This window comes from Amblyraja radiata, chromosome 29, assembly GCF_010909765.2.
Source record: "Amblyraja radiata isolate CabotCenter1 chromosome 29, sAmbRad1.1.pri, whole genome shotgun sequence".
Classification (NCBI taxonomy): domain Eukaryota; kingdom Metazoa; phylum Chordata; class Chondrichthyes; order Rajiformes; family Rajidae; genus Amblyraja; species Amblyraja radiata.
In genome coordinates this window covers 9,017,647-9,035,865 of record NC_045984.1, presented here as the reverse complement: position 1 = coordinate 9,035,865, position 18,219 = coordinate 9,017,647, and the positions used below count along the sequence as shown (strand labels likewise).

General features: G+C 43.7%; 1 protein-coding gene across 2 annotated transcripts in view; it reads right to left on the bottom strand.

The window, feature by feature from the left end:
* LOC116989290 (insulin gene enhancer protein ISL-1-like) overlaps nucleotides 1–18,219 on the bottom strand; it is a 183,811-nt gene that overhangs the window by 151,483 nt on the left and 14,109 nt on the right. The window contains exon 3 of one of the 2 annotated variants that reach the window (XM_033046515.1): nucleotides 174–321. The exons of the other annotated variant lie outside the window; for it this stretch is intronic. The gene's annotated coding sequence lies outside the window, so the exon portion shown is untranslated. The remainder of the gene's footprint in view (nucleotides 1–173; nucleotides 322–18,219) is intronic. 2 annotated transcript variants of the gene reach the window in all.

Genomic DNA, 18,219 nt, shown 5'->3' with positions numbered 1-18,219 from the left:
ATACATGATGTGCTTTGGAATCTCCTTCTGAAATCGGTTGTAATATCTTAAATATTGGAACAGTTTTGGAACAGATTTGGTGCATACTAGAGTTGTAAGACCTCTTCTCATTGTAAACAAACTGTCTCGCCTTTTTTGCTTGAGATTTTATTGCAAAATTTCTGCGTACGAACCTCCATGGGGATGATCTTAAATGATTGGAATACCATTCTCTCAGATAAATATTTCAAAATCAGAAGGATCCTGACCCGAATGTCCATGTTCCATCTTCTCCACAGATGCTGCCTGATCCATTGTGTCTTATTTTCAGATCCATACTCTCTGAAATAATGAATATGTTCAATTTTATTTTTTGTTTACGAATCTCGTCGTTTACCTTAACCCAATCCAAATTTATTTGCCTCAAACTGCAAAATGTTTAAAAAAATCACTTAAAAATTATCTTCATTATTTCTTAATGTGCTCTCTCTGCACACCTTTTTTATTAACACAATTGGCTGCTGAGCACAGCCCAAAACTGGATGCTAGAAATCCCCTTAGACTACTTCCAAAGAGTAATTAATGTTTGAGAAAAAACAATCCATTTCACAGGAATTTTCAGATTGTTGTGGGTGATTTTCTTTAAGGTAGGCTGTAAACTTAATTTCACAGCTGACTGCAAAATACGTCATAGATGCTGACCTCCTCACTATCGAAGGGATCAAAAGGAGGCATTGCCTCAAAAAGGCTTCTAATATTATCAAAGACCCACACTACCCTGACTGCAGCCGCATTTCACTACAGCCATCGGGAGAAAGGTACAGGAGCCTGAAAACTGTGACCACCAGGTTCAAGAACAGCATCTTCCCAGCAACCATCAGGCACTTGAACACTACATAACACTAACGTTCACATCTATGATCTTTTATGGATTCTGCATTACGGACTTTGAAATTCTTACTTGCTGTAGCTTAACTGTCTATATGGACTTCAGCAAGGCATTTGATAAGGTCTGCATGGTAGGCTGCACTGGAAGGTTAGATCGCATGGGATCCAGGGAGAGCTAGATGACTGGATAGAGAATTGGCTTCATGGAAGGAAGCAGAGGCTGTGGGTGGAAGGTTGTTTTTCTCACTAGGGGCCTGTGATTAGTCATGTGCCTCAGGAATCATGCTGGGTTCTTCACTGTTTGTGGTTTATACCAATGATTTGGATGAGAATGTACATGGTCTGATTAGCAAGTTGGCAGATGACATAAAAGCGGGTGGCATCATAGATAGCGAAGATGGTTATCACAAATTGCAGCATGATCTCAATTGATTGGGCAGGTGCGCTGAGGAATGATTAATGGAGATTAATACAGATATGTACCAGGTGTTGCATTTTGATGTCATACCAGGGTAGGGCAACCAGTTCAATAGTACCCCAAAGTCCATCAAACCAATGGTATGGCAACCACTCACTCTCTTCATTGACAACCATCTTGATGAAGCTTGTTTAGGGTCGATGGATCAGGTGCCACTGTAGGCAGTGTAATCCTTTCAGCCGATATTGGGGTTGTGCCATAAAGTTCGCACCTGTCCGAAGGTGTTGCCAGTCTCTTCATAGATCGTTGCACAGGTGAGATGCTCCCGCCCTCTCATCCTGTGGTGGGGTTCATCACCTTGATCTAGACGCTAGCGTATCCGTGGGTTTGGACAGCTTCTCCTAGTAGGTTTGGATGGCCTGGTTCCACATCACTACGTAGAAGCGGCTGCTGGACTGGAAGCCAAAGACAAAGCCAGCGTAGATTGTAGTCTGTGTTGATGTAGAAGGTGCCACTGAAGCTGAACTCCTCAAATCCGACAGTAAGGCCAGGGCCAGAGTTGGGGGTCTGCAGTAACTCTCTGCCCTTGTTGCGCAATACCCAGTTAGGAACGATCTGCATCGTCCCCTTTGGAACTTCCTCAGGTCAGTCTCATTGATGGTGCTGTCTCTGGGCACATGTCATAGATATCTGGGATGTTGTTGTCAAAGTCCTTGCAGGTATCTCCTCTGCTGTCACCATCGGTATCGATCTGGTCATGGTTGGGAACAAAACAGCAATTGTCCTTCTCATCAGAAACGCTATCATTGCCATCCTCATCAATGTCCTGATTGTCATCACACTGATTACCCACCCCCCAGGTTTGAGTCATTGTCTTCCTGGATAGGGTTAGGCATAATCTCTTTCAAGAGCTCCATCTGTTTCAAAATGTTCAGCTTCTCTCTCTCTAGACCCTTGGTCATACCATAGAGATCAAAATGCTTCAAGATTGTTGATCAAATGTGGTTTGTCTTTCCGAAGTTGTGACCAAAGGCTTTGCACTTCCTCCTGATCTGTAAAGATGTTCTTTCTTCTGTATGGATCAGCTTTACATGAAGCTGCAGGTAGCGATCAATCAGAAACACCTTGTTACCTCCTGGGTGGGGGCAAGGTCTTTCACACACCTCTTCATGCTGCTCTTTTATGTGTTTCTTAAGTCCGTCAACTCCTCTGTAAACAGCACAGCAACCCTTATACTGTCATCGATACACAGTGGTGAAATCCTCCTTTTCCAAGTTTGACTTTGGTTTCCGGCCACGTTTGTGTCCAGATTGTTTCTTCACATCCTTAATATTGCACTTCCTTACTGGTAACTTACTCTTCTTCTTCCAATATGGTTGAAAAGACTCATCTGAAGAGCCATTCTTAACATATTTCTCTGTCATCTTCACTTGATAAATACCTTTCAGAAAGATCACTGGACTCCAAACCATCCACAACATCATTTCTTATAGAACAAGATGCTTCATTGCAGTTAACTGTTTTTTTTCACATTTAATGGTTGAGTTGCATCTTGCACCTGAACTTTTTCCTAAGAGCACTCTGCATATTCAGGATCTGAGCGCAAGAACATATCCTTCTTCAGTGGGGATTCCGAGTTGTCCACATCAACTGACCACAAAGTGGCTCCACTGTATGTACAAGGCTGAAAGTCTGCTAATACTGGGACAGGTTGGTGCTTTGCAACATTATCACCCTCACCATTTTCAGTCACTGTTCCATTCCGAGGTAAAAGGGTTATTGAACCATCCAGAACTTCCTCCATTGAGTCCTTATTTCTACTGGATGGGCACAGTCCCTCATTCAAAACAACGCTGCGACTTGAATGCATGTCCAGGATGTAACTGTGGCAAAGTGGAATCCTGCCTCACCACAACACCAACTAGCTTCTTCCCCTCTGTTATCAGAGTCCTGAACAGTCCTTCCAATTGCTAGGATTCTGCCTGAGTCACCTCTACCCCATTGCAGACATTGGACTTTATCTCTGGTGTGCTATAATAATTGATTCAATTTCAATAGTTTGTTTTTATCTGCATTCTGGGTGAACCATGAACATCTGAACATTCAAATTGTGAGCCTTCTCGAACCGCTTCTCACATTGGTCACAAGCAATTTCAAGTTCAGCTTCTGCCTTGTGCTTGGTCATATGGTATTTCAAGGATGCTCTTTGCCTGCACTAGAAACCACAAACATCACACTTCAAAGGTTTTGCTCAATTATGTCTCATATGTTGAACTGACAGTTGTTTCCGCTGTTTGAAAGTCTGTCCACATTCATCACAAATGTAGTTTCTTTTCACAAATCGAGTCGTTCTTTCTCCCAAGTTGTCCATCAGCGTGTGAAACCAGCATTCTTCTTCCATCTCCATCAATGCCAACTGGCTGTCAGATCCATCCCAACTCAGCTCCTCACTTTGAACCCAACTGGGATTTACCTCAATCCAGTTCTGTAACTGAGTTGCACTCCAAAATCAAGGTTTTTCAACTCCACAACCTGATTGCTCTCCTTCAGCTGCTGTGTGATGGAAGCGAGATGGTCATTTTCAAACTGAGCATTGGTGAGCACATTTCTCATCTGTTTCAGCTCGGTCTGTAGCTCCGGGATAGACTGCCGCATTTTTCTGGTTACTTCAAGAATCTGTGGTAATGGATCCACCTTGGTCAGTGTTATAAACATAAGGCCAGTTGTCAGCTTTATTCAGGACATCTTGGTGCAGGGGTGTTTCCCCAAGTCCAGCCCATCTGTGCCAACCTCAGGATAAAAAGTAAGGTCAATAGCTCCATCGTCCTTTCTTGGTTCTCCTCCATTTACAGTCAATTGTATCAGATGTCTTCAACGGGAGTAATCTTCAATGTTCACGGCAGTTGATGTCGTAGTAGCACCTGGTACAGTCCCCTCCAACATGGTCCCAATTGTGTCCGATCCCAGTAGTATGGACTGTGTCTGTATTCAACTGGCAGTGGCGTCTGCGTTTTCAACCCCTGTGAATGCAAGACTGACAAGGTTGTGCTTAATTGCTGTGCGTATGTATTTAAATCATTGATGTGGGCCTGTAGGTCATAACTAATTTCCACACTCTTTGGTGTCCTATTCATTCCCTCCACTAATCCAGAATTCTACTGGTGGTGGGGGATGTGAGATCACTCTTTAATTACCTATAAGGCAGACCCTTTAAAAATAGATCATTATATTTTAAAAAAACGATTTAAAAAATATTCCCAATTGTTCCAATCTATCTCCCCAAATTTACAATTTCAAATTAACAGATTTTATTCTGAGATAAAGGCATCTCCAATCTTATCTAACACATCTACCTGTATGCCACGTGGCCATCGTGGAATTCAGGTCTCTGTTTGAACTCAATTCAAAAGGTAAGAAATATGGAACAGAAATAAATAAATAAAGATAAATAAATGGATTTATAAATGACCCTAAAGTTAAGAGAAAACAAAGAATAGACAATTAATTTCCATAGATTGCAAGCTCATTCAATGACATCCTATTTCATCTGACATAGACCATTTCATCAAAATGTATATATAAATAAAAAATATAGCATGTTACTTGATGTCAACTATCCCGATAGGCTTTGGGAGAAATTAAAAAGACATAGCCAAAAAAAACCCCACAGGAAAATGAAGCTGCTAGTATCTTGGCAGCATGGCCTAGAAAAGAACACTGAACTTCTCTAGTCAGATAAGAGACAGAACTTGGATGAGTGACAACTCGAAAGAACATGGAGAACTGTCTAATCAGATAAGAGCCAGAACTTGGATGAGTGAGAATTTGAAAGAACACTTTTGAAATAGCTTTTCGGTTTTAACCAATACTAACTTTCCAACATTGAAAGACAAACAAGTACAAAAACAGGTAAAATACACATTTTAATCTGAGATTAGCCAAAGTGGCGTAGCCCCCTCGTTTCCAAAAATTCGTGCAAAACATTAGAGACATCTCTCTTTATTAATTTTCCATTTCCCTCCCTTGTCTGACAAAAGCAGTTCTGTTTAAAACAAAAAATATTTGTTTCTATGTGAACCAATTTGCAGAATTACCAAGCTAGAAAGTTCCCCTGGCAGATTTTGTGAACTAGGACTGGGAGGTTTGCAAAAGTTGTCTTCTTTGTTAGAGTGAGAATTAAAAATGAACAAAGGGAGTAGTTCAATGTAATGGTGGGCGGGCTAATGTTCAAAATAGGAGTTGTCTGAGCTGTGATTGGACAGTGATTCAGATTGTGATTGGCCACCTCCCCCTTCTTCTATAGACAGTGTCGCCATTGCCAGACACCAGTCATTGAAAGTAGGCATGCAGGTGCAACAAGCAGTGAAGAAAGCGAATGGTATGTTAGCATTCATAGCAAAAGGATTTGAGTATAGGAGCAGGGTGGTTCTACTGCAGTTGTACAGGGTCTTGGTGAGACCACACCTGGAGTATTGCGTGCAGTTTTGGTCTCCTAATCTGAGGAAAGACATTCTGAGGGAGTACAGAGAAGGTTCACCAGACTGATTCCTGGGATGTCAGGACTTTCATATGAAGAAAGACTGGATAGACTCGGCTTGTACTCGCTAGAATTTAGAAGATTGAGGGGGGATCTTAGAGAAACTTACAAAATTCTTATGGGGTTGGACAGGCTAGATGCAGGAAGATTGTTCCCGATGTTGGGGAAGTCCAGAACAAGGGGTCACAGTTTAAGGATAAGGGGGAAATCTTTTAGGAACGAGATGAGAAAAACTTTTTTCACACAGAGAGTGGTGAATCTCTGGAATTCTATGCCACAGAAGGTAGTTGAGGCCAGTTCATTGGCTATATTTAAGAGGGAGTTAGATATGGCCCTTGTGGCTAAAGGTATCAGGGGATATGGAGAGAAGGCTACAGGATACTGAGTTGGATGATCAGCCATGATCATATTGAATGGCGGTGCAGGCTCGAAGGGCCGAATGGCCTACTCCTGCACCTATTTTCTATGTTTCTATGTTTACGTGTATATAAAAAGTGACCAATTTTCATGTTTGAAAGGCATCTCTTCATTCATTATATTAACCAATTAAATGTAAAAATGTTAATGTACATTTAATGTAACAGCTAAATGAACATGTTAAACGATAAACATTAAATTCCCATATAATTTGTGGCTGTTGTCATTCTTGTGAAAAATGCCCAGTTGTTCTTTTTCAGCTGCGGGATGTGCTTGTTAATTACAGCTCTTCAGGTGTATTATTCCACATATGTAATTTAATAGTTCATGAGCATATATTATTGTTGATAAAATGTGTACAACACACAGCCACTATAATCCTGACTGAATTCTGGACAACGAATGACTCAGCCTACATTCGGATGACTACACTGTGGTACTGTAATTCCAGTCCTAATCTTACCCCGTTAGCTGGTTCAGTAAAACACTGAATACAAGCACTGGATCAACTAACATCAACTAACTTTATTTTCCAACACAATCAAACTACCTATACGATACCTAATCCAACACCGCGGGTCCGATCCTTGTCTCTGCTCGTTCAAGCCCTTCAGCTTCATGCGAATAGAACACCTCCAGAAAGTCAGCACGGTCCCAAGTGCTACCCCAGAAGATCGGCACACTCTCACGTGCTCTCCCCTCTTTAATGCCCTCACGGACCCTTGGCGCAAAATACATGAGGGGGGGGGGGGGACAACCCCTACAAGCCAATCATCAATAAAGATTATAAAATACATTAATTGACAGTTCCCTAACCCAGTCACAAAATATCACATAACATTGTTTCTACAGATAGCACTTAATGGGAAACAGTTCTATTAAGCAAAGAAACATTTTACTAGGAAATGTAAACAATTTGGGCAAGGCCCCTCTCCTTGCCCAATCATGAGTAACGGCACGAAGGCCATGTGACATAGTTATCGACATTATTATAACCCCATTATCTCCCAATGAATCCTAAGCATGCATTTGCAGCAGGACCTGGTTCCCTCTGCAAAACCCTCATACATATTATCAATTAAAGGACATCTGCACATCAATCTGTACTCAACCTCTCCCCAGAACCCAGACACTCTGGAGCCATGATCCTCATGGTCTTTGCAGCTTTTGCAAAGGATGTTAAGCAGGCTTTGCAAAAGCAGAAATCCTCCATTTTGTCAGGCACCTAAAATGCCCAATATTGTACATGAGAGTATTATTGAAAGCTGGAGATTATAAATGTGATTCGAAGCTACATTAAAATGACTAGCCTAGCTATCAATCACACTCAGGTGACTTTCTTCAAATGATCATATTGCTATTTAAATCATCAAAAGTTCAAGTAGTTCTCTTTTAACAAAATATTGTAGAAACAGTCTATTGAACTGGTGCTCAGATGATTTCTTCAAAGAGCCAGCGCAATAAATTGAAGGACTTCACTCTTCTGTATGCTTCATGAATCTATAACAGTATTATTGCATTTTTGTTGAAAATTCAGCTGCTTTAGAAGTCATTATTAACACATTAATAAGCAGTATGGAATAGAGATTTGATAGCATATTTTTTCATGACTATGAAAATCAATCACAAAATGATGTTAACACCTGCTTGTTAACTAGAGTTAGAACTTACACAGTACAGAATCAAGCCCTTTGGCCCACTCTGTCTATGCTGATCATGAAGCACTCATCCATACTGATTGTGCAGCGTGGCATGGTATCATTTGTGCATGTGAAGCTGTTGCTGCAAGATTTAAGTGCACTTGTGTGCAGATGAAGTATGGGCTCGAGTGGAAAGGCAGGCCACGATAGGAGGAAGAAGATGTATTAATTGTTGGTTGAAAGATTTATCCTTACTTGATCTTCTGTTAGGGACACATTATTGAAGATGACAGTAGAATCTCCTCTGATGAACCACATGTAATCCAACATTGTAAATGAAACTTTCTGCATTCTTTTGGTTGGAAGAAGGGGGGAAATGGGAAGAAGCTATTGAGACGTTTCTCCTGCAACTCCATCTGTGATCCAACAATGTCTGATCTCCGATCAGTGAAGTTAGGACTTTTAAAAAGACACAAGGTGCTGGAGTAACTCAGCAGGTCAGGCAACATCTCTGGAGAACAAGGGATATCGATGTTTCATGTCGGGACTCTTCTTCGCCAAAATCACCTGTCCTTGTTCTCCGAGGATGTTGCCTGACCCAGAGTTATTCCAGCACTTTGTGGCTCTTTTTGGAAACCAGCTTCTGCAGGTCCATGTGTCTCCAGCAAAGTTATGAAGCCTGTCATTGCCAGGAAAGGTAAAGGATCAGGCCCATATTTTAAGTGATAGTTCCTGTTGAGAACTGTTTACTGCAAGATCTCCTGACATGACAGGGAATTGTGCTTGACTGTTTGTTCAACTCTTGATGTTTATTCTTTCTTCTTTTATGCGGCGCCCTAAGAAACTGGCATGGAATCAAAGAGAAAATATAATCTCCAGGTCCACATTTTTAATATAGTTTATTAAATTCTTTCTTCTTACACATAATCTTCATTAGTATTATTTAACTAATTAGATATCATCTGACATGACTATGGTTGTACTTCCTAAGAGTGAACAGAACTCTAACTCACATAAAATAATTTAATTTTTAGGAATATTTCTAGTCTATTTCTTACTGTGAGGAATGCATTTCCAGTGTTTCCGAGCCATGCAGCACAGAAGCAGAACCATCAACTAACCTTGTCCATGCCGACCATTTTACTGATCTGCGTTATTCCCATTTATCCATGTTAGGCCAATGTCCTTCTATGCCTTGTTGATTCAAGTGCCTGTCAAAATGCCTTTTAAACCTAGTAATTGTATCTGCCTATACCATACCTTCTGGCAGTGCCTTGATATCAAGCAGTCTGTGTGAAAGCAAATTCTGCCCCGGTCACCTTTTAAGTTCTTTCTGTCACCTCAAATCGATGGCCTCATGATTTTGAAATCCCTACCATAGAAAAAAGATTATGACTATCCATCCAATCTAATCTTCTCAAAATGTTGTTAAACTCTATCAGGTCGCCCCTCAGCCTCCTTCACTCCAGGGAAAACAAACCCAATCATTCCTTATACTGTAACTAAAGTCCTCCAATACTGGCAGCATCTTCATGAATTTATCCAGTGCAATCAATAAATTCTTACTTGCTGCAACACAACAGGCCTGTAAACACAATACTCATAGATAACATAGAACAAAAAAAATCAATAAATCCATAACCCCAATGCAAAAAGCACAAAGTCCTTAGTGCAACCACAGTCAGTCCATACTTCATAGTTTAGTTAGTGTTGTGCAGTGTTCAAGAGCCTGATGGTTGTTGGGAAGAAGCTATTCTTAAACCTGGTGTTCATGTTTTTCAGGCTTCCAAATCCTAGGATGAAATGAAAGCATGTCCAGTGTGATGTGGGTCTTTGATGATGATAGCTGCCTATTTGAGGCAGTGCCTCCTATAGATCCCTTCGATGCTGGGGAGGTCAGTGCCCGTCATGAACCTGGCAGTGTCCGGTTGTAATCTCCTTTGTTCCTGGACATTCAAGTTGCTCAACCAGACCATGATGCAACCTGTCAATATGCTCTCCAACATATCCCTGTAGAAGTTTAGTTTACTTGAGAAATACAGCGTGGAAACAGGCCCCTCAACCCAACGAGTCTGTGCCGACCAGCAATCATCCGTACACTAATTCTATCCTACACATTAGGAACAATTTAGAGAAGTCAATTAACCTACAAACCTGCACATCTTTGAAATATGGGAGGAAACCGGAGCACCCAGAGAAAACCCATGCAGTCATAGGGAGAACATACAAATTCCATACAGACAGCACTCATCGTCAGGATTGAACCCAGTTATCTGGCACTGTAAGGCAGCAGCTCTAGTTTAGTTTAGTTTAGTTATTGTCATATGTACCGAGGTACAGTGAAAAGCTTTTGTTGCAAGCTAACCAGTCAGTACCGCAGCGCCACCGTGCGCCCTGCTTCCCTTCACAAGAGTATTCATCAATGTACCAAATCTCATCCATCTTCTCAGGAACTAGATGTATTGTTCGGCTTTCTTTATGATTGCATCTATGTGCTGGGTCCAGGACAGGTCTTCAGAGTATGCACGCCCAGGAAATTGAAGTTCTTGACACTCTCCACCACCAACCAATCAATTAAGACAGGGTTGTGGATCCTTGGCTTCCCTCTTCTAAAGTCAACAATCCACTCTGGTTTACCTGACGTTGAGAGTAAGGTTGGTGTTCTGGCACCATTCAATCAGATTATCAATTTCCCTCCAATACTCTGACTCAGCGTGGAAACAGGCCCCTCAACCCAATTTTCTAATTGTCTATTAGAGTTAGATAGATCTCTTAAAGATAGAGGAGTGAAGGGATATGGGGAGGGCAGGAATGGGGTACTGATTGTGGATGATCAGCCATGATCACAGTGAATGGCGATGCTGGCTCAAAGAGCCGAATGGCTTATTCCTGCACCTATTGTCTATTGTCATCATTACCCATAATTCATCCAACAAAAGTGGTGTAATCTACAAATTTAAAGATGACGTTAGAACTGTGTCTGGTTACACAGTCATGGATGTAGAACGAGTAGAGCAGGGAACTGAGCACCTCCTCCCCATAAGTGCAGCAACCAGAAATGTGCACAATACTCCAAATGAAACTTGTGTCTTGAAAAGGTGCAACAACCCAACCCTTATATTCTGTGCCCCAACCTATGAAGGCAAGCATGCATACCATACACCTCTTCACGACCCTATCTACCAGTCTAGGCACCTTCGGAAAATTATGGACATAAACCCGAAAGTCACCTTGTTCTTGAATTACTATTTTGAATGACTATTTTAGGATGCATTTTCAATGTATTGAATGGGGCACCCTTTGCAGTTTAGTCAGGACTAATGGTGAGTTAGGGGGTATTTTAACTTCCACAAATAACGGTTTGGGCATCAGAGAAGACATAAAGGTCATAATAACTCTGGTCTCAAAGGGATAGCTCTGTGAAATAGGTAAATGTTTTTACAGCTCACAAAGGTGAGAACTGTGTTTACAAGGGAACCCATGTACACTGATGATGCTGCACTTATCGCCCCAATGGAAGTAGGTTTTCACGGGCTGATGGACAGACTGTCTCAAGTTTGCAATGAATACCGATTAACAATCAGCGTTAAGAACACAGTTGTCAAGGGTCGGGGCACTTCACTCCCCCATGAAAACACATGAAAAGCCACCGCTGGAAATTGTTAACAAATTCACCTAACTAGGATCTACGGTGACCAATAGTCTTTCTCTGGATGAGGTAATCAATCCACTTACAGAAAAGGCAGCAACCACCTTTGGGAGGATAGTCAAGCAGCCACGGAAGAACAGGAAACTCATAATTAAGACAACTGTCTACAAAGCGCACGCCGAGCATGTTACTGTACAGCAGTGTACCTTGGATGACTAATCTACATCAAGAATGGAAATTGAATGGAATTGGCTTTGTCGCATTCTTTGCAGGACAAAATCAGCAATTAATCTGTCCTTTCCCTGACCTACTTACCAATCCTCAAGCAGAAGCATCTCTGCTGGCTTGTACATGTACACACGATGCAAAATAGACATCTTCCCAAAGTTATGCTGTACGGGTTGAATGCCAATGCACAGAGAACAAGAGGAAGACCAAAGCTTTGCTACAAGGATATGATTAAAAGAGATCTGACAAATGTTTACTTTGGCAACCACAACTGGGAAGTGACTGCTGAAGTGGAGAAAGGACCTCCAAGCAGGTATGAAGCACCATGATAGCATGTGGTTCAAGACTCTGGAGGCCAGGTGCCAACGCCACAAAATGGTCAACAGCAACAGCTACACAACCCCAATCCAATGGCTAGAGACAACTTCAGCTGCTGAAGCTATGGGGGGGGGGTGGGGGGGTCTGCCTGTCATGAATAGGTCTAATCAGCCGCAGCAGGAAATGTAACCACAAATGAAACATTCCCCTCTCCAAGCAGGCCGTTAATCCCGCACACATAATCTCTCGCAGATGGACACTTGAGAACATATTGCTGTGGTCTAATGCTCTTCCACCTCACCATGAAAATGCTATGTTAAAGTTTATTTTTCTACATTGGTGTATATGATGACTAAAAAGCCTACATTGGCTTCTGGGTATCTTCTGATTTACTGGTTGTATAGAAAGCCAATGGCTCCTTCCCAGAAGCTGATGTGCACTGTATCTATCCACTATCTTCAGCTCGTGAGATGCTTTTTTATGTTAGCGGGATACGAAAGTAATTGTAAAAAATTACTATTCTCACTGCTGTTTTATGTTGGAAAGTTATTGCAACATCTATAATTATAATATACCAGAACATATTGAAAATAACCAACCTCTTTTCCATATGAATTGCTGTGCACTTGATTGTAAATGAACCAGTAGCAAATGTGGTTAAAATTATTATTATTATTCTGACAAAAGAATGCAATTAGAAAAAGGTTATCGTCCAATCCTTCTTATTATGTGGTCCTTCAGATTGAGGATGACTTACCTCATTCCAGTTCCTTGGTTTTAAGGTGGTTGTTGAGGCCAATGTGATCTACCAATGGGGCAGGAGGTGTTTGGCAGGTTGGAATGGTGGATAGAGGCTGTGACTGTGTGCTACTTTTGTCATTTACATTGGATTTCTAAGTTCTCCCGACAAACATACTCTGTGTCCTATCTGAAGAATGGTCCCGATCCGAACTATTACTTATCCATTCCCTCCACAGATGCTGCCTAACCCAACAAATTATTACAGCAGTTTGTGTTATGCTCAAGGTTCTAAGTGCAAGAACAACAGTAGATGAATTCCTTCTCTGAGGACCATTTTAATTTTAGTTTTAGAGATATAGCGTGGAAACAGGCCCTTTTGCCGACCCAGTCCGTGCCAACAGTGATCACCTGTACACTACTTATATCCTACACTCTAGGGACAATTTTTACATGTCAATTAACCTACAAACCTGCATGTCTTTGGAATGTGGGCGAAAATTGGAGCACCCGGAGAAAACCAATGCGGTCACTGTGAGAACGTACATGCTCCAACCGTATTCATTAAAAGAGCTGCGAAGGCTGAGATGCTCATTAAAATAGCTCATTTTATCTCAAAATAGAAAATAGCTCATTTTCCCAGTGTGAGTCAAAAGATATGGGGAACAGTGTAGACAAAAGTATAGACAAAAGGAACTGCAGATGCTGGAATCTTGCGTAGAACACAAGTGCAGGAGTAATGATTGAACAGATTGACCCACTGAAGTCTTTCCAGGTGAGGCAGAGGTTCACCTGCACCTCCTCCAACCTCATCTATTGCATCCGCTGTTCTAGGTGTCAACTGCTCTACATCGGTGAGACCAAGCGCAGGCTTGGCGATCGCTTCGCCCAATACCTCCGCTCAGTTCGCATTAACCAACCTGATCACCCGGTGGCTCAGCACTTCAATTCCCCCTCCCATTCCGAATCCGACCTTTCTGTCCTGGCCTCCTCCATGGCCAGAGTGAGTCCCACCGCAAATTGGAGGAGCAGAACCTCATATTTTGCTTGGGCAGTTTACACCCCAGCTGTACGAACATTGACTTCTCCAATTTCAGGTACTCCTTGCTTTCTCCCTCCTTCCCCTCCCCTCCCCTTCCCAGCTCTCCCACAGCCTACTGTCTCCACCTTTTCCTTTCTTCTTCTGCCACCCCCCCCCCCACATCAGTCTGAAGAAGGGTCTCGACCTGAAACATCACCTATTCCTTCGCTCCATAGATACTGCCTCACCCGCTGAGTTTCTCCAGCATTTCAGAATCAGAATCACACTTTATTCGCCAAAAATGTTTTGCAACATACGAGGAATTTCATTGGCCAGGTCAGTCATACACTTAAAAGTAACAGATCACTTCAAAAACACATTTTAACATGAACATCCACCACAGTGACTCCTACACATTCCTCACTGTGATGGAAGGTGAAATATAGTTCAAGTCCTTCCCTTAGTTCTTCCTTGGTCGTGGGCCTCAAGCCCCCATTGACGGGATGATCTTGACTCCCGTAGTCGGCGGCGCCGGGCCCTCTGCGCCGAGGCGATCAAGCTCCCGCATTGGGGGGGATGTCAGCTCCCCTGCGCCGGGCGATTGAACCTCGCATCGGGGCTGGTGAATCTTCCGCGACGTTGGAGCTCCCGACGGCCTCACCCGAGACTGCAAGCTCTTGGTGTTGGTTCCACGGTGGTCGCGGTGCGAGCGATCCCAGGCAAGGGATTAGCTCCGATGTTAAGTCCACGCCCCGCGGTGGGGCTCGCGACAGTCCGAGGAGGCTTCCAGCTCCATCGATGGTAGGCCGCAGAGCCTGGAGAATGTGATCTGAAAATTGATCACATCTCCGGAAAGGTAAGAAACTGAAAGAAAGTTCCCCCGATCCCATCCCCCCTCCCCCCACATAAAACAAACCAAAGAACATTAAAACAAAACTTTTACCAAACTAAAAAATAACAAAAAGAGTGAAAAAAAGAACAGACTGCCAACAGTGCAGCCATCGCCCCGGCGCCCCTGGTGGAATTTTTGTCTACCTTTAAAGAATGACTCCAGCATCAGTGTAAAAGTGTAAATGAGGCCAAAATCAGATGGACCATGACCTTGGTAAATGGTAGAACAGTCTCAAGGGGCTCACGTAATCTACTGCTCCTATTTCTTAATGGAGACACAAGAAACTGCCGATGCATGAATCTTGAGCAAAAGACTAAATCTTGGAGGAACTCAGCAGGCCAGGCAGCTTCTGTGAAGGGAATAGATAGACAATATTTTTAGTTGTGATCCTTTTTCAGGTTGATTGAAGTAGTAGGAAAAAAGCTGAAGAGAGGTGGGAGCGGGACAAAGTTGAGTCTTTGGAGCGGAGATCGCAAGAGACGATAAGATCAATGACAGTGTGGCTATTATATTTCTTATGGCCTTTATGTTTTCCTTTTGGGTTCAGGTCGGGGTTTTTTTGTTTTTTCATCAGTATTAAGCAAAGGCAGCTGAACAACTGCCAGTTTCTGCGCATCTAAATGGTCTGAAGAAGGGTCCCGACCCAAAACATCACCTATCCATATTCTCCAGAGATGCTGCCTGACCCACTAAGTTACTCCTGCACTTTATGTCCTTTTGGGTAAACCAGCATCTGCAGTTCATTTTTTCTATACTTTCAGGGACATATTGTCGTTTTACTAAAATCCATCACCATTTACCAGATTAATATCATCATGCCACTGATCAATGATTTGAAAAACAACAGTAACTAGACAATGGTTGTATTGAAGATAGACACAAAAAAACTGGAGTAACTCAGCGGGACCGGCAGCATCACTGGAGAATTTGGTGCGAGACTGTCGTACTGCTAGACGACAGTCGCCTGTCAGTCACTACCGGCCTATCGCGTAAATGACGCACAAATGACGCACAAGTGGGACAGGCTCATAAGAGTCCACATCTTGAACAACGGATACAGTAGGTGAGGTTGGAGGAGGTGCATGTGAACCTCTGCCTAACCTGAAAGGACTGTCGGGATCCCTGGACAGAGTCGAGGGTGATTAGGTATAGAGGCAGGTGTTGCATCTTCTGAGGTTGCAGGGGAAGGTATGTAGAGAGGGGGTGGTTTGGGTGGGAAGGAATAAGTTAACCCGGGAGTTGCGGAGGGAATGGTCTCTGCGGAAGGTGGAAAGGGGGTGGAGATGGGAAGATGTGACTAGTGTAGGGATCCCGTTGGAGGTGGTGAAAATTTCGGAGGATTATGTGTTGTAAGCGACGGCTGATGGGGTGAAAGGTAAGGTCTAGGACGACTCTGTCTCTGCTGCGACTAGGGGGAGGGGGAGAAAAGGCGGAGCTGCGGGGTACCGAGGAGACACGAGTGAGGACCTCATCTATGATGAGAGAGAGGAAATCCCGTTCCCAAAAGAATGAGGACATCATGGATGTCCTAGTGTGGAACACCTCATCTTGGCAGATGCGGCTTGGACGGAAAAATTGGGAGTAGGGGATAGTCTTTGCAAGAAGCAGGGTGGGAAGAAGTTTAGTGTCCATAATTGTGGGAGTCAGTGGGTTTATATTAGATGTCAGTCAATAGTCTATTTCCTGTGATGGAAACTGAGATCAAGAAAGAGGAGGGAGGTGTCAGAGATGGTCCAAGAAAATTTGAGTGCAGGATGGAAATTGGTGGTGAAGTTGATGTTCTGCATGGGTGTAGGAGGTAGCACCGATGCTGTCGTCAATGTAATGGAGATAGAGTTCGGGGATAGGGCCAGTGTATGCTTGGAACAGGGATTGTTCAATGCACCCTACAGAGAGGCAGGCATAGCTGGGAACCATGTGGGTGCCTATAGCTACGCCTTGGACTTGGAAGAAGTAGGAGGAGCCGAAGGAGAAGTTGTTAAGGGTGAGGACCAACTCCGTTAGACGGTGTAGAGTGTTTGTAGAGGAAAATTGGATGGTTCTGCGGTCAATGAAGAAACAGAGGGCTTTAAGGCCTTCCTGGTGTGGGATGGAGGTTGTGAAAGCAGAAGTCATTAAAGAGACAAAGGACATGTGAGGTATTTTGGACATAGGTCGGGAGAGATTGGACCAGAGGGAATAGGATGGAGTTGAGGTACGTGGAAATCATTTCAGGAGCAGGCAGAAATAATGGGTCTGCCAGGGCAGTTGTGTTTATGGATTTTGGGAAGAAGGTAAAAACGTGCTGTGCGGGGCTGGGAAATGATAAGGTTGGCGGCTGTGGAAGGCAGACAGCCAGAAGTGATTAAATCAGAAGTGGTCTGTGAGATTATGTCTTGGTAAGTAGGGGGCGCTCCTCTGTGTGCAGCCATGTCAGCAGCGTGTCAGTTTTTTCAACTTTTTAAATTTTTTTTAATATGTTTTAAAGTATGTATTTAATGTTCCTTCGTGTGTTTTGTGTGGGGGGTGGTGTGGGGGGGTAAGGGGGAAACCGCTTCGGTCGCCTCCTCCATGGAGAGGCGACTTTTTCCAGGTCGCCTCCCCCGTGGCCTAACATCAAGGATCGGCGCGGCCTTTCCCGGAGACGCGCCCGGGGCTTCAGCGGCGGGCGCAGCGTGGACTCTCGATGTGGAGCGGGTGAGCCCTCGCTGGGGCTCGCTGGAGGGGAGCGCTCCGTTTCGCTGGCCCGGGGCAGCCGGCAGCCTGAAGTCGCAGCCTGAAGCCTCGGTCTGCAGAGCTCCAGCTGGTGCGGCGTCTACAGCCCGGGATCCCTCGTGGGGGACCCGGGGGAAGAAGAAGCCATCATTGCCGGCCCGCGGCCAACTTCTACCGCGGGGCCGGCATGGACTTACCATCACCCCTGGAGGGGAGCTTCGACCGCCGGCCCTGCAGTCTACGGTGCTTCTGGCTGCGGCGGGGACTTTAAATCTCGACCGCCGGCCTGCGGCCTACACCATCTTAAAGCCACGGTCTCCGGTGAGGAAGAGCCGATCCTGGACTGACTCTGGACTCTGGTCCTGTACACGGGGGGGAAATAGAGGAGGACTGGCCAAATTTTTGTGCCTTCCACCACAGTGATGAATGCTGTGGTGGATGTTTGTGTTACAGTTTTATTGTGTGTTCTTTATTATTGTACTGCTGCTGACAACCCAAATTTCCACCGACCCTGGTTGTGTGGCAATAAATTATATCTATCTATCTCTATCTATCTGTGGGATCAAGGTCCAAGGACGTTTGTATGTTTGGAATGCTGTGCAGTATTGCTAAAGTGAAATACATGTAAGGGTCTGAAGAAGGGTCGCGATCCAAAAAGTCACCCATTCTTTCTCTCCAGAGATGCTGCCTGGCCCACTGAGTTACTCCAGCATTTTGTGTCTATCTTCGGTGTAAATCAGCATCTTCCAACACATTTAAGCATAAATTCTGTATGAGAATTCTGACATTTATTGTCATCA